This window comes from Galeopterus variegatus, unplaced genomic scaffold, assembly GCF_000696425.1.
Source record: "Galeopterus variegatus unplaced genomic scaffold, G_variegatus-3.0.2 Scaffold317, whole genome shotgun sequence".
Taxonomy (NCBI): Eukaryota; Metazoa; Chordata; class Mammalia; order Dermoptera; family Cynocephalidae; genus Galeopterus; species Galeopterus variegatus.
In genome coordinates, this window is record NW_007726428.1 from 99,305 (window position 1) to 115,739 (window position 16,435).

The 16,435-nt window shown below is 34.4% G+C and overlaps 1 protein-coding gene across 1 annotated transcript in view; it reads left to right on the forward strand.

The window, feature by feature from the left end:
- The window catches only part of OLA1 (Obg-like ATPase 1), a 169,932-nt gene that overhangs the window by 47,134 nt on the left and 106,363 nt on the right, over window positions 1–16,435 (forward strand). The window lies entirely within an intron of this gene.

Here is a 16,435-nt window from a genome sequence, read left to right on the forward strand (position 1 = left end):
GAGATGATTTGGTTTTGAAAACCAATGCATTTTGTTGTTCTACTTAATTTGCATGGATAAAATCAGATGAGCACTTGTTTTATTACAATGGGTCTTTAATTTCCTTTAAACCTGTCCTTTTGCAAATTTTACATTGACACCCTTAAACCACACATCGTATGCCAGATATAATTTTCCTATATCAGTGACTTATAATTTTGAGCTTAGTGCTTGGTAGTGCCACTTGCCAGCCCTGCCAGTTGAGGGAAAGGCAGGGCTATAGGGCTCTAAGTTTCTAAAGGCTATGGGCTGTGTAGCAGCTCTGGTCCTTTAGAATCAGAGGTTTTCTCTCTACATTGGTAAAGTTGGGATATCCCCTCAGAACCCCCAAACTGGCCATGAGCCTGGTATTTGCTTGTACAGGGCCATGATGGCCTCTTACCTGGTCCATCTCCTCCCACCTCGATTCTGTCTCTGCTGTCCTTACTCCCTCCATAGGAGGGAAGAAGGAGCATTACCTGGTTGTCTTGGACTTGACTGACTCAGCTCTTGCCATAGGACATAAGAAGACCCCATTATGTACCATCAGAGCTTTAGATTACTTTGCACTTCCCACAGGTAAGGGGTTGGGTCAGGGGAACATAGTCTTGTTCCTCTATCATAATCCCTACGATGGAAGGACAACCGTACTCACCTTCTGTTCAGACCAGTTGTGAAGGTTTTCTCCTGCATTCGTGGTTGACAGATAAATAGAACCAAAAACTACGAATTATATGTTACTTTATAGCTTTTTTGGGATTAGTGTTTTCCCTCGTCCTCCAACTAAACTTACTGTTCAAATACTAATAAGAGTATTAGCTGTGAAAGTGCAGGGGACTACATGTACTTCATCCATTTTCCTAATTTGATTTTTTTCCCCATTTTTGTATATATAGGCTAAATTCTGATTTGTGTATTGTGGCTAACAATTTTGTTTGGGAAAGAATTCTAAATTGAAATTATTTTGAATATGATTTTTCAAACAATTGAAACAGTGTTATATTAGGGATTACAGTTTACCAAGCGGAATTGAAATTGAATATGATTTTTCAAACAATTGAAACAGTGTTATATTAGGGATTACAGTTTACCAAGCGTTGATGTCTTACTTTTAAAGACCTGAAGAAATACAATCAATAGTTTACTATAGGTGATTATTTTAAATATAGAACCACAATCCTATCACTCCAACACGATTTTAGATATGGCCTGCTGTTTATACACTCTTGGTTGTGGTAATAGGAAGGGAATCAATTGAGTAATAGGGAAGAGAATTCATTGAGTTATGGGGCCAGGAACTTTTCAGTGATATAATTTGATTCTTATAGGTGCTCTGCGAATTAGATGTTATTACTCCACTTTAGAGATGAGGAAACTGAGTCTCAGTGAATTTTAAAAACTTGTCCAAAATCACACAGCTAGTAAGTGGCAGAATCAAGATTTTTAGCAAAACTCAAACTTTTCCTGCTACCCTATTTCCTAAAGGTATTTTTATTAATATTATGCTACAAAACATTTTTCTTGTTTTAGAATAGCTTTAATATTAATAAGTTTTAATGAAGGAATAATATTTTATTGTGTCAATGGTCTACAATTTGTTATTCTCTAAATATTGGACAGCTGGAGGTTTTCAGTTATTTTGCTATTACAGATAACTCTTCAGTGAGTGACTTTGTCCATGTATGACTATCTTTTTTGCCTTTATTGAATGATTTCCTTACAAAATATTTATTGGAGAGAAATTAATGAATCAGAGGATACACTTCTCTCTTAGTGGTTCTTGCTACACAATGCCGTATTGATTTCCAGAATTTACTTTTTTTAGAAATTACCATACTCTATTTAACCAACTGTGAATGTAAAATTGTACAATATACCTTGGGAACAATTTAAAGTTTATGTAACTCAGTAAAATAAAATAACATAAAAACTACTGTATCCAGAGTAAAGTGGAGGATCTTGGAGACCACCATAAAGTAAGAGCTGGAGAATTCCCGAGAGTGGAATTATTTCTAAAGCTGATGGCTAGAATGTTGTTGGGCGAGAATGCGCCGGAATTTATTAGGGCAGTGGCTTGTACCTGGTTTGCTGTAATTCGCAGGGTTTTGCAGTTAATTTCTCAATAGAATTTGATGTAAATATAAAGTACTCATGGAAATACTTTGATGTCGACAAGCAGTTCTAGGGATAGAGTTCAGAGTGCAAGAGAGATCATCTTTAGTCAGAGAAGTTGTAATTTTGTTTGGTTCTTAAAGATAGATGTGTTGTATAGGTTTCTTTGAAGGCGATTTATGTAAGGTAGAGGAAATACAACTTACTTTAGAAAGTGGATCCTTACTGTTAATTAGCATCAATATGTATCAGTATTTTGTCAGGAATTTTAAAAATTGTATTTAAAGGTACAGAAGCTTATTTTTACCAAATAAGGACTCCATCCAAAAGCTTTACTTTTTTACAACTCCCCTCACCCCCTTGCGGATGTGAGCGGGATACAAAAAATGGGATTATATTGATGTTTTCCTGGGATAAAGTTGTCAAAATAAGTTGGTTTATTAGCATCCTCCAAAGGTGAATAAAAATCCAGCTTCACTTAAGAAAGTCTTTGATGAATCAGTAAGAGTTATTAATTTTATTATATCTCAGCCCTTCCATATACATCTTTTTAATATGCTGGTCAAAGATATAGAAGTACGCATAAAACACGCTGCATACCAAATAATTGTTGCCAAAGAAAAGCATTTGAGTTGCAAGCAGAACAAGCCACTTTTTTGTGGGACACCATTTCTTTTTGAAAGAACAACTGACATTCAAACTATGATTATATAATCTTCAATATCTGGCAATCATTTTATTGTAAGTGATAAAATTCAGGCATTCAAGTAAAATTTAGAATTTTTGAAAACTTACATCTACCATCATGAGCTTGACAGTTTCCCAATACTTGAAGTCTTTTCTGAGATCTATGGTGAGATCAACAGATGTGATTTTTATTTAATATGTTGTATAATGTAATGTGTCAAGATTTGGAAGATCTGCATCACTTATCAAGAATCAGTATTTTTCAAATGACCAAATGGGTAAAAGAGCTATTCAAAGAACAAGATAGACTAAGGGACTTCAATGTAACAAGAATACAAAATATTACTACAGTTGCAGATTACGCAATCCAGTTAACTTTTAAGAAACTGTTGTGTGTCAAGTTTTGATGTAGTATCAAAGAAGAATAGCCATAATGATCTGAAAAGATTGTTATAATCTCATCCCTTTTCCAGCCACTTATCTGTATGAGGCCAGATTTTCTTCATACACCCCAACCAAAACAATATATTGCAATAGATTAAATGTATAAGCAGATATGAGAATCCAGCTGTCCTCTACTATGCCAGACATTAAAGAGAGTTGCAAAAACATAAAACAATTCTACTTGTCTCATTAAATATTTGTTTTAGAAAATATTATTTTTCAAAAAATATGTTAACATATAATAGGTTTATCATTATTTTTAAATGAATTAAAAAGTAATTTTTTGAACCTTAGTTTTAATTTCTAATATGGTAAATATTGATTTAGATTTACCTATTTGAACAAGTTTTGGGGAGCCCTTAATAATTTTAAGAGTATAAGAGGGACTTGAGACCAAAAAGTTTTGAGAGCCCTTGCTTTAGAGGTTATTAATTTCACTTCCTTTCAGGATATATTTCTACCTTTCCACTGGGAGGGCAGGTGACTGAAACTGATATCCTTTTTTTTTTCTTAATTGCATCCTTTCTTATAAAAATGACTAACAGTACACATTGGTGCACTGCCTTGATGCTAAGATACTAGCAGTTTTTCCCACCATTGCTTTCTTACCATGACTGCAAACGTCAAGACAGTAAAAAAGGCAAAGAACGTTTTAGTATTAGTACAAAATAACATTTTGAACTTGCAGCCCCGAGAGTTCCATGGACCATAATTTGAGAACCACTGGTCTAAATGATTTGGAAATGCCTAGAAGTCTTTATGAATCTGCCTACTTTCTTTTCTTTAACCTAGATTTCTTCAATTTCCACTATTCCAGGTAAATGAAATTAGCTTATTACTCAATTTTACCATTTTTGTTTTGCAAGCATTGCATACAAAATTACACTGCAAATGTACAGAACTTTCAGTTACATGGTCATTTGAAAAGAGTTTGAATAGATATTGTATGTTTCAAGCCCCCTGGCTTACAAATGAATATTTGTCTAGAGTGTGTAAATAAATTGGGTGTTACATATGTACCCCAGAATTAAACAGTTTTATTGTGAGTTTTAGAGGTAACTCAATGTTCCTTGGTTGTATTAATATGACTATAAGTGAAGTTGTAGATAACACTTGCCTGTTTAATTTTTCTTCATTTTTCAGTGGCTGAATTCCATCCCTCTCCATTCCCAGTTGTTGCTCTTTGAACTAGGACAGCTAAAATCATTTAAGAGAAATAAGGATCTTTTGTATGTAAGAATATGTTTGGGTTACGGGAGTGGGAAGAATCCTTTACAACATAATCTGTTCCTAATCAGGTTTTTTCCCTGAGATTGACTAGAATAGGGAATGGGTGAGTACCTGTGTCTCAAACTTTTAAAGTTTATTTCATTTTGACTTTGCGTTATTCTTTTTCTAAAAAAACAGCATCATCCAAACAACATAGCTACTAGTGCTTTATTAAAAGTCCTTAGGTGGTGATAGTAGTGGAGAGTGCCAGTCATTTTGGACACTGCCATCTGTTGCAGTTTTTTCCATTAGTGAGGAAACATGTGTAACACTGCTAGCTAATTAGGCCTAAAGAGCTTGGGTGTTTCTTTCTTTCTTTCCTTGCTTTTGGGGGGGAAGTTTTCTCCAGCACTGAGTAACAGTAGCCAGATATCAATTAATAAGGACAGATTTGAAAAAATACTTGAAAATATTATAATATAAATTGTTAATCTATACATCGGTAACATATCAATACATTGTTGATATATCAATACTTGTCTCATAAACGTTTTTAAGTACAGTATTAATCCCAGCTTATCTGATGCAGGTTTACCTTTTATAGGTTGAGAATACTATATCTTCTTGTTCAAGACATCTTTTAGCTATTCATAGATTATGGCAGATATTCTGACAAGGCATATTATAAAAATGTTGATTGTGAAAATTTTAAAAACTTCTCTTCAGTATTTTCTTTTTATAAACCACCTGTTGTCTTACATGCATAGCGTATACATTTGAACAAAGTGCTCATCACTTGTCAGCCATCAGTGGCAGCATAGAAATTACTTGAGGTACTTGCTTTGCAAGAAGTTCTTTTGTATTTGTGACATCAGTTTTGTTTTATACAATTAAAGTATTACACGCTAGAATAATTTAAATTGCAACCACTAAATGGTGATGTAGTTCTTCTTGCCTTGAATTGAATTTGTTTACTGATTGTATGTGGCTATTGACAACTATTTAACATCACAGTTTCATAAAAATTTCTCTTTTATTTTGGTAGCAAATAAGAAGGTGGTTATATTATTAAAGATTTTACTCAATTTTAAAATTTACCTTCAACATATATTACATTAAGCAATAAAATGTAGAAAAGTCATGTGTGGAAAATCTTTCAATTATACAATCTTATTTTCAAATGAAGTTTAATACTTCTAATATGATATATTCATGATCATTTTAATAGTATTCTAATTTTTAAATTTCTTTTTTTTTGAAATTTAACTGTTCTTTTTTTAAGTTTATTTATTAATATTAATTTAAAAAAAATACATTTTGTGATGTTGTGGAGCAGTTGGGGGGGAGGGAAAAGGGGAAGGAAAGAAGGTGGGAAAAGGGGGAAGGAGGAGAGGTGGAGTTGGAGGCCTGTGGCATCACCCTCATTCCTGCAGGGTAGACCAGGGGGCTTCCAGCAGTGATTCGATCCTTGCTGGGCTGGGTGCAGATGTCAGGGGTGTGTGGCTGAAGCTTCCCCCTCCACTGCCCCAGCTCGGGAGCCTGGGGTGCTTCCTGCAGTGGCTCAGTAGTCATGGCTGAGCTGGCTATGGGTGTTGGGGGGCATGGCTGAGGCCCTTGGTCCCCCACTGCCCTGGCTTGGGAGAGCCCAGGGTGCTTCCTGCAGCGGCTCCATGGTCTTTCACTGGCTGGTTGCGGCTGTTGGTGGGTTGTGGCTGAGGCCCTCGGCCCCCCACCCTCAGGACTGGTTGTGGGTGTGGGGGGCATGGCTGAAGCCCCCAGCCCTACCACCTCCCTGGCTTGGTAGCCCAGGGGACTTCCAGTCCTTGTAGGTTTTATAGATGTTCTTTGGTGATGAGAGACCTTTACTAGTTAGTATCAAACTTTGTTGCTAGTCTGTGGGTACTTTGTTTTTTCTTTCAGTTCTGTGTTGGATTATTTGTTGTTCCTACCACTTAAACTCTGCACTGGAACTAATTTGTGGTCCTTTGCCTACTTCTAAAATGGGGGAACTTCCTGTGGGACCAGTACTTGAGGTCTGTAGTTGAGCTAAATTGTTACTTTGCTGCTGATTCCCTGGGGAAGGCTTTTTGTGTAGCTTAGGTTTTAATGGTTGATTTTATAGGTGCTTCTGGGACTCAAGAGATCTGTTACCCCTGGGTTGCATAGAAACTCTGGTCTGGGCCTGAATCCTTTCAGCAAACTGCACCCCCTGCAGTTCTGTATTCCTGACCAATCTCCAGTGAGTGGTCCTACACTGACTGGGGGGCAGATCAGCTGTCCTTGCTGTGCCTCATTGTTCTCCTAGTGGGCCTATCTCCCCCACTGCCCATATTCCAAACACTTCTCATGGGGCAGCCTGTCCTCCGGTCCCTTGTGGTGACTCACTGGCCTCTGAGTGGCTCCTTTTATTCAGTTGTTGTGGCTCCTTGCTCCTATGTGGGTCCATGGGAACCCTGTTAGTAGTCTTGCTGGCCTGGGGGCCACCAACCCCCTCTTCTTCCCTGCAGCCTCCAAGCAACTCCATCCGAAGGGCACAGCTACAGCTTTTGCCAGCTCCTGTTCCATGCACTCACCAGCTCCAGCCTTAAAGCAGCCATGGCTCAAAATAGTCGGAGAGGTTGGAGCGGTTCTTTCTCTCATCATGGCTCCTACTGCCTTCATGCACTCTGTAGACATCTCCTCCTCTTCCCCTGGCTTCTCCCACCTTCTTGTACTCCATAGGTCTCTCCTCCTTTTCCCCTGAGCTCTAGTGGCCCCAGCTTGGCTGTTGTTGCTTTTTAATAGTTGTAAATTTGTTGATTTGTGGGAGAGAGTGATGCTGGGGACCGTCTATTCCACCATCTTGACCGGAAGCCTAATTTTTAAATTTCCAGTTAAAAACGTTTTGCAGTCATTTTTATTCATTTTTCTGTTGAAAAGGAACAAAGTATAATTGTTTAAGACTTAAGATTGATAATAGAATAAATATTTCGACTGTTAGATAACTTTTCTACAGTAACAAGAACTCTATATAGCAGTCTAGATGCTTAGGGAACTTTACCAGTGGATTCTAAATCATCTAAATTTTTTTCGCTTTGATGACTTGTTGAATAATCCTGGTTATAATTTATTTAAATAAGTTAACAGTACTGGTATATTGACATTATTTAAATTAACAAGTATTTTCTTCAGATAATTATTTTAGTGAACAGGTTTCAGAACTAATGGAATATAATTACTCACTTAAGGCGAGTTTATCTTATACTTTTAAAAAAGCTTTGAAAATGTCACTGTTTAGTTTTTATTTTAATAATAGGCAAAAGGTACAGTATAGTTATAAGGATGTTTCCACGGTAGCTGCTGCTGTGCCTCTGCAATATGATTGGCTTGCTAAATAAACCTCAATAATTGTTTGTATATAGAAACTCTGTAGAATTCAGTGATTAAAAAGCAGAAAACTACTTACCAATAAGATTTTTTCTGTTCTTTGTAGAAGTAATCTTGAATTTAAGTGGGAACTTTATATTTGCAGAAACAACATGTGGGGTTTCTTTTTCACTACTTGGTTGCTTTTATGTGAGTGGTATAATATAGTGGACATTGGTATATAAGTAAATGATTAGATGAGTCATAAGAACATCTGCCTCAAAAGGCCTTTCAGACAGCATGAGTTATGTTGTTGAAGTCTAATCAGTGCATCTGTCCCTGAGACTTCAGTTGGTACGAGGATAGTTTTCTATTTTGGATTAGTTACTAAATGAAGACAGCATATTTAAAAAATTTTTTTTCATGCATGCAACTGGAAAATTTGTGCCGGAATATCTGAATAAAAAAATTACAGTGATGGGTTTTAAGTATAGTAATAAAGAAGGGGTAGCAATAAATGTATAAACTTTAACTTTTACATGCTTTAAAACAGTTATTTATGATAGAATTTTACATCACAGACCTGAGGTCTTAATGTCTTACCAGAGGATATAGTCTTACAAATACTGGTATTATAAGAGGAGAGAAATCCAGGTTTCACAGTTAATATTTATTTTTAGTTAAATATCCTATGTGAATCACAGTAAGATTTACATAGGATATTTAATCATAGTAGGATTCACATAGAATATTTAACTAAAACAGAAGACCATATTGTTGGTCCCTTATGAACTGGAACATTCCTATAGTTTTAAAATTGCAGAGAGAGGGAGAGAGAGAGATATAATGAGAGTATGAATGTGCATGTTCATGAGCTTTGTACAAAGTAAGAACTCTTAACTAAAAGCACATTGTAAAATGGTAGATGATGATAATGACATGGAGAGAGTTGTAATACATGAATGTGTGTTTTATTCTTTATAATCAACAAGCCACAGAAGACAAATTCATTTTTAATTTTCACTGAAGAGTGCAATCTAAAGAAGCAATCTGCCTTTCTCTCCTTAAAAATTTATACTTAGCTGTTCAATTGAACTTTTTTATAAGAAAATAATGAATGTAATTAAAGTAGAATAAGAATTAGGCACATGTTAATTTACATATTGGGATTTTGAAATCTTTGAAATATAGAACAGTCATTAGGAAATATTTTTATTTTTCCTAAAGAGGACTTCCAGTTTTTCTCCTGGGATGTAGAGAGCTGGAAAGAATGTCACTCACACCCTTAAAATGAAAAATAGCCTGACTAACTTCAAAATCTAAAGACACACAGTGCCTGTGGGGAAAGAGAAGACACACTCACTCACCTAGAGTAGACAATGCTGGACACCAGTAAGAAGAGTTCAGCTAAAATTGTGACAAATTAGTGAAGATTGGGTATAGGTCAGGAATTAGTGATATCCATGAAAGCTGCAGTAACCCTAGGTGAGTGTGGGTAGAGGTAAAACTGCACATTGTGTTTCAGACTTTAGGAAAACATATCTGAAATAAAGGAGAAAGTGTTACTGTAAATGTACATTGAAGCTTTTCTGTCTTGTTAATTTCCAAAATGACATTGGATTAGGAGTTAGTTTTTTTTAATACATATTTTTAAATTGACCAGTCTAAATTGTATGTATTTATGGCATACAACATGATATTGTGACATATGTATACATTGTGGAATGGCTAAATCTAGCTGTTTTACATATACATCACTCACATACTTGTTTTTGTTGTTGTGAGAACACTTAAAAGCTACTCTTTTAGAAATTTTTAAATATACAAATTGTTATTAACTATAGTCACCATTATATACAATAGAGCTTTTGGATTTCTTCCTCTTGTGTAATTGAAATTTTGTATCCTTTGACCGGGAGATATTTCCTAAGGTAGCAAGTTTTCAAAATTTATTTGTGAAATATTATTAGGTACACCCCTGTCTGGCTAGGCTAAGGCCAGGAATCCTTACATAGCACCTATTGTCTAGCTACACGACCATGCCAGTTGTCGGGCTCTTTTACCTGCCAGTAATTCTGCCAACTGGTCCGATTGTTGTGCTAGGACCCCTCAAGCTCATTCACAGACTGGGTCACAAACCCTTCACACGCCAGGCTGCGTCACCAGACCCCTATTCTATTTTCTCAGCAACACCCATTCCTAGAGCTGGGTATACTTTTTCCTTTGGAGTACTGCTAAGTGTACTATAATAGGAATATTTCTATGTTACTCTTTGATAAATACTAATGGATACTAGATCAAAATCTGTTCTTAATATTGTGTTCATAACTTTTATGTAAATTATTTGAAGCAGTACTTATATAGAATTTCACATATTCAGAGTAGAAGTGGCTTAATATTTGGAAACAGATCTGTGTTTTTGTAGTTCCAGGTTTGTATTTACTTACTAGTTTTGTGTAAACAGTAACTCTTAAGCTCCTTGAGTTTCAGGTTCCTCCTCATATGTGAAATGGAGACAATTATCATACCCAGTTTATTGTAGTGAGGATTAAATGAGATATAATATATGTCAGACTTTTTTTTTTTATTTTGGCAGCTGGCTGGTGTGGGGATCCAAACCCTTGACCTTGGTGTTATAACACCATGCTCTAAGCAGTTGAGCTAACTGGCCAGCCCTATGTCAAACAGTAAATACCAAGAGATACAAATTTAAATTCAAAAGTAATTATTTTGAAAATGTAATTATATATGTGACTTAAAAGTCAAAATCTTATGTAGAGGTTTACACTGAGAAGTTTGCTCTTGGTCTCTACTCCCTCATACCTATAGTATTTATTTTAACTAGTTTCTTTCTTCTTCTTATATCTGCCCTCATACTACTAGTTTCTTTCTTAATCTTCTGCAGTTTCTTTATACAAATAAAGCAAATACAATTAAATATTTTTCTTCCCTTTTCCTAAACAACACATAGCCTCATGCACCTTGCTCTCGGCATTTAAAACATCCTGGAGAACTCTCATATCAGTGTGCAGAAATTGTTTTCACTTTTTTACACATATGCATTGTATTTCATTGCATGACTATATGTTGTTTATTCAGATAGTTCAGTAATGCTGGATACTTGGGTTTCCAGTTTTATGCTCAGATTATAATGCCACAATTCATAATTTAGTATATATGTCATTTCATACATGTATAAGTAAGTGGGAGATGGATTTCCAAAAGTGGGTTTGTCGGGTCAAAGGGAAACTGCGTCGGTGATTATGGGAGCTATTGCCAGGTTTCCCTCCTAGAAGTTGTACCACTTTTTACTGCTACCAGCAGTATATGAGAATGCCTTATTTCTCTATGACCTTGCCAGCAGGATATGTGTTAAACTTACAGATTTTTCAGTTTACTAGGAGAGAATTGGTATCTTGGTGTAGTTTTACTTTGCTTTTCTCATGAGTGAGATTGAGCATCTCTTCATATGTTTAAGAGCTGTTTGTAATTTTCTATGGATTGCCTGTTTATGTAGCTTGCCCATTTTCTTATTTGGTTCTTTCATTTTATTATTTTTTTCTCACAACTAAGAATTCTTTATAGTTTGGGGATACCAGCCCTATGTTATATGAGTTGCACACATTTTTTCCAGGTTTGTCATTTGTGTTGACTTTGTTTATGGTGTGTTGTGCTATTCAAAACTTTTTTTTAGTTGAACTAAGTTATTATCAAAAAGGCGTTCTTCAACCCAACTTTATAAAATAATTCACCTACGATTTTATTTTTTATTTGTAAATCTCTAATTTATTTAAAGTTTATTTATATACACTGAAAGACATGGATCCTTTTTTGGGGGGGGGGTAAATGTCTCTTTGGTTGTCCAATAATATTTATTTAGAAGGTTATATTTGGATTTGAGATGCTGCCTTTGCCATATGTTAGTTTCCTGTGTTTGGGTCTATTCACACCTCTCCATTCTGCTTCATCAGTCTGTCAATTTATTAATTTGTTAACATCATATATTTTATATAATTAAGGCTGTATATAGTAATATCTGGTAGAGCTTGTTTCACTTCATTTTCAGAGTGTTCCTGGCTAGACTTGCTTGTTTATCTTCCCCATATAAACTTAAGAATCACCTTTCTTCATCCCAGAAAGAGAAATCTTGTTGGAATTATTATTATGAAGACCTTAAACTTTTAAGTTCACTTACTTAGAGTCCTCTCATTCAGAAACATGGTATGTTCTTTTACTTGTTTAAGTCTACTTTTTGGAGCATTTGGAAATATGTTAAAGGGTTTCCCTCATGTTGGTTTTGTACATTGTAAAATTTATTTCTAGGTATTTTGCCTCTTTTTTTGATTGGCATTATGAATGTGGCATTCTCTTGTGTTATATTTTCTGATTGTTGTTTGTATATTAAAATACTTTTAAAGATCAATTTGTTTGTCTAATTCTTTCTGAGGTACTGTAGAGATTCCCCAATGAAAATGTGAAAAATTTTCTGTGTTCCTGAGTGACTCATACATAGGTTGAGACTTATGCAGGGGTACTTCAAAAAGTTCACGGAAAGATTTGTATTTTCTTTTAATTCTTTTTCCACTAACTTTTTTGAAGTACCCTCATATGTCTAAAATTCCCAGACTTCTCTATATTCATGTTTAAATTATATATTTCAGACTATAACTGAGAGTTAATGATAACTCAGCATCGGCAGAATGAATTTATGAACTCAACATAGGGGAAGCCTTCCTAAATGAGGTAGGTTTTGAAGAAGGCCTGGAAAGATGGATAAAATATAGATGAGAGGAAATTAGATAAATAGTACATTAATTCAGTGCAATACTATGCAGTCCATATTAAAGTGGACAGCTTTCTGTGAGACACATTGAAGTGAAAAAGCAGGTTATATACAAAGCAGTATACATAGAAGTATTCTACGTTTTTTGTTTGTTTTTTAAAGCCCCCTAGGAAAAAGTCTCAAAAAGTAACTATTCAGATGTTAACAACGGTTATTTATAGATTTCTAGATAATTTCTTTTTTTTTTTTTCCTACCTGTTTTAGTAGCAATTACTAGTTGTTGAACAAAATCCATGCTCTCCTTCCTGGCACATAGCTGCTCATCTTTACTGTATTTTTCACATTTCCCAACTTACCTTGAGAATAGACATGTGTCTGTGTTTACAGTGATGGACTGTGAAAGTATATGATGTTTTTTGGCCTACATCTCAAGACATTGTTTGTGCCTCCTCTACTAGTTGCTCTTTTTTTTTTTTTTTTTTAATGCTGATTTAGTTGGAAGTACTTAGACCACGCAGGTGATGACAATGCCTTAACAGAATAGCAGAGCCATGAGTTGGAAGGAACCTGGTTCTGTAAATGGCTACACAGAACAGAGAGAGCTGCCTCATCAAGCTGGACTATTCATTTCAAGATTGAAATTAAAGAGAAATAACCTCTTCTGTTTGTTAAGTAACTATTTTTGGGTTTCTGTATTTCAGTATCCCAGTTTTATTATAGCTAATATATGTGTTTCCTTCAATGTGAGCACACATTACTTTATAATTTTTTAAAAAATGATTTTTTAAACAACATGAGGACATATTGTGCCTATTATACTGAAATATAATATAATATAATATAAATATAATAAATTTTCTCATTTAATATATCCTGGATATCTCGCCATGTCTTCAGTGCCCATTTTAATTAAATGTTTTATTTTGGAATAATATTAAATTTACAGAAAAGTTTCAAAGATAATACTGAGAGTTTTCATATACCCCTCACCCAGTTTCAGTTTCCTTTTATTAAGTTATTTTATTGTGATACATTTGTCAAAACTGAGGAACCAACCACTGGTATATTACTGTTAACTAAACTCTGGACTTTATTCGGATTTCACCAGTTTTTCCACTAATGTCGTTTTTCTGTTTCAGGATCCAATCCAGGATACCACATTATATTTACTTGTCATGTTTCCTTAGTCTTCTCTTGTTTCCTGATACTTTCTCAGTTTTTTGACTATTCAGGTATTTTGTAGAATATCAATTTTGTAGAATATGAAATTAGTTTTATCTGACGTTTTCCTCATGATTAGACTGGAGTTGTGGGTTTGTGGAAACAATCTCAGAGGTGAAGTGCAGTTCACATCATATTCTGGGGTGTGTGATACCTACCTGACATCAGCGATGATGTTAACCTTTATCACTTGGTTGAGGTAGTGTTTGCCAGATTTTTCCACTGTAAAGTTACTGTTTTCCTCTTCATATTTTTACTTTTCTTTGGAAGCAGGTCAAATTTATCCCACTCTCAAAGGAGGGGGAAATAGTCATTTTTAAATGCTTATTTTAAATGTTAAATTTAATCTGATAGATGACAACCTTGATGCTTTTGTCTAGGTCACCAGTGACTCTGTTGTCAAATGCTCCTTTTCCTTCTATTTAAGTATGAGCAAATCATCTGTTTATTTGTTTATTATGTTTCACCTTACTAGAGTGTAAGCTCATGACCATAGGCACATGGGTACTCCTCAATATTTCTTGAATGATTGGGTGAACAATGATACCTCCTGGTACATACCTTATATGCACCGTTGTCCACTTGCCTGATTTTTTTTTTCCCCTTGGGATAAATTCCTAAAAGTAGAAATTATTGAGTCAAAGGGTATGCACATTTTAAGGGCTTTTGTTACTTGTTAGTAAGCTACTTCCTTAACCAAAACATACTGTTAGTATTTGTTTATTTTTAAGGCTTTAGCACTTATCATGAGCACTTCTTAAAATAAATACTTTTACTACTTTTGATTTATATCTTTTCCCAGATTGCCGGGATCAAATGATATATGCCAGAATTCCAGTATAATTTGCAGTTTCATACTTTAATATTCTGTTAGGGCTAGATAGTCTCACAGAAAAAAGTTCTTGTCAAGTTTTGTGTTCATAGGGCAGGGGAAACTTAGGATATCATTGAAGCAGTATGACTATCTTTAGGGAAAAGGTTTTAGCCATTAGACTGAATCCTGCTGTCTAATCTGAGGAATAACACATTTGCTAGAGGTGCTTTCCTTTAGATTGCTGCCCCAGGCAGAGGTCAAGTACTGTGGTAACTACACTTTTGCTATATTGATTGAAGAAATAGAGCACTAACACACATACACACAATTTTGGTCTCTGATTATATGACTGGATTTCTGGTGCTGTACTATAAGCTGAGTAGTCTGGTTTTACCTACACGTTCCCAGCATTTTGTAGTCAAAATGTAGATAAAGCTATTGATAAGAATAAAAACGGATACGTTTGTTTTATAATCGTAGTAGTGGTAGACTGAATGTAAAATTGTTTTCTACATAACAAATATAATATTTATAACAAACTATGTTTTGTTATGGAATCTTTGGATTTTTTTAACCGTCATTGAGAATGTTTTTGCTAATGTTAATTAGCTAGTAACTGCTGTTTTCAGTGTGCTTCAATTACATTATGTTGTTAGATTATATGTTATAAAATAAGCTTAAGGTTACCCTATGGCTGTTAAATTCAGTAGTTGTATGTTAGCTTACTGTTAGGAGCAGATTTCTTGTAAATTTGGGAGGAAAGATGAAGGTAGAAGTAAAAAGAAGAAATATCAAGATATTTTCTATTTTATCATGCTTTCTCATTAAATTAATCTGTCTATATTTCTGGTTCTTGTTATGTGACTGACAAGTGAAAATATGTTTAATTACCAGTCCAGAATGTTGGATATTGATGAATTTTTAAGTATTCCTAAGTTAATATAGGGTTCCCATAAATGAGCCTTTAAGCTAACAGATATATGTATCTGAATATCCACTATATGGACAAGAAATTTGGAATATTCAATAAACTCAACTCAGATATAATGAAAGAATGCTCATGCATAACTATTTTGAGAAATTTCTATTAAACTTTGATGTGTGGTACTAACAGCCAGTAATTTCTCACATTGTTGTCAAACTGTAACCATAAAATTGTACTTTGAGAATTTGGGGTATTAGAAAATTTCATTAGTAAGTTTTTGTTTGTTTGTTTGTTTTATTTCCTTGGTTGTATTTTACTCCTGGATATGAGTAAAATAAACTACTTACAGTTATAAAATGCATGCATGCATGTATGTATAATTTTCTGCTCATTATACTTTTAACTTAAGCATTATCCTTAGTTTAAATTTCTACTCATATTTTCTTTTTTATATCTAAGACAGTTTTAATAAAAGTTACAAAGCTCAGAATATAAACCAAACCAATCCAAAGAAAGGCATAATGTTATGGCATCTTTCTTGCTATCCTCTTTCCTTTCTGGTAGAAGTGGAACTTTTGAAAATAAGAGGTAATGCTACTTAGAAGCAAAGTTTAGTGTTGCTGCTATTGAAATAATTGTTAAATTGCTTATTTTTCCTTTCAAAATTTGCACTTAGTTTTCAGCAGTCAGGAGTTTATCTAGTTTGTACAGATTTTTTGGAACTAGTTCTATGACATAAAATAATTTTGTTATCTTCTCATTTGTAATTAGATATTAAATCAAGCATAAAGCTTTGAACAGAGATATTGAACAGAGGATAAAATGTATATACTTGATCTGAAATGTATTTTAGTTCATGGGCGCATATAAAGACAAT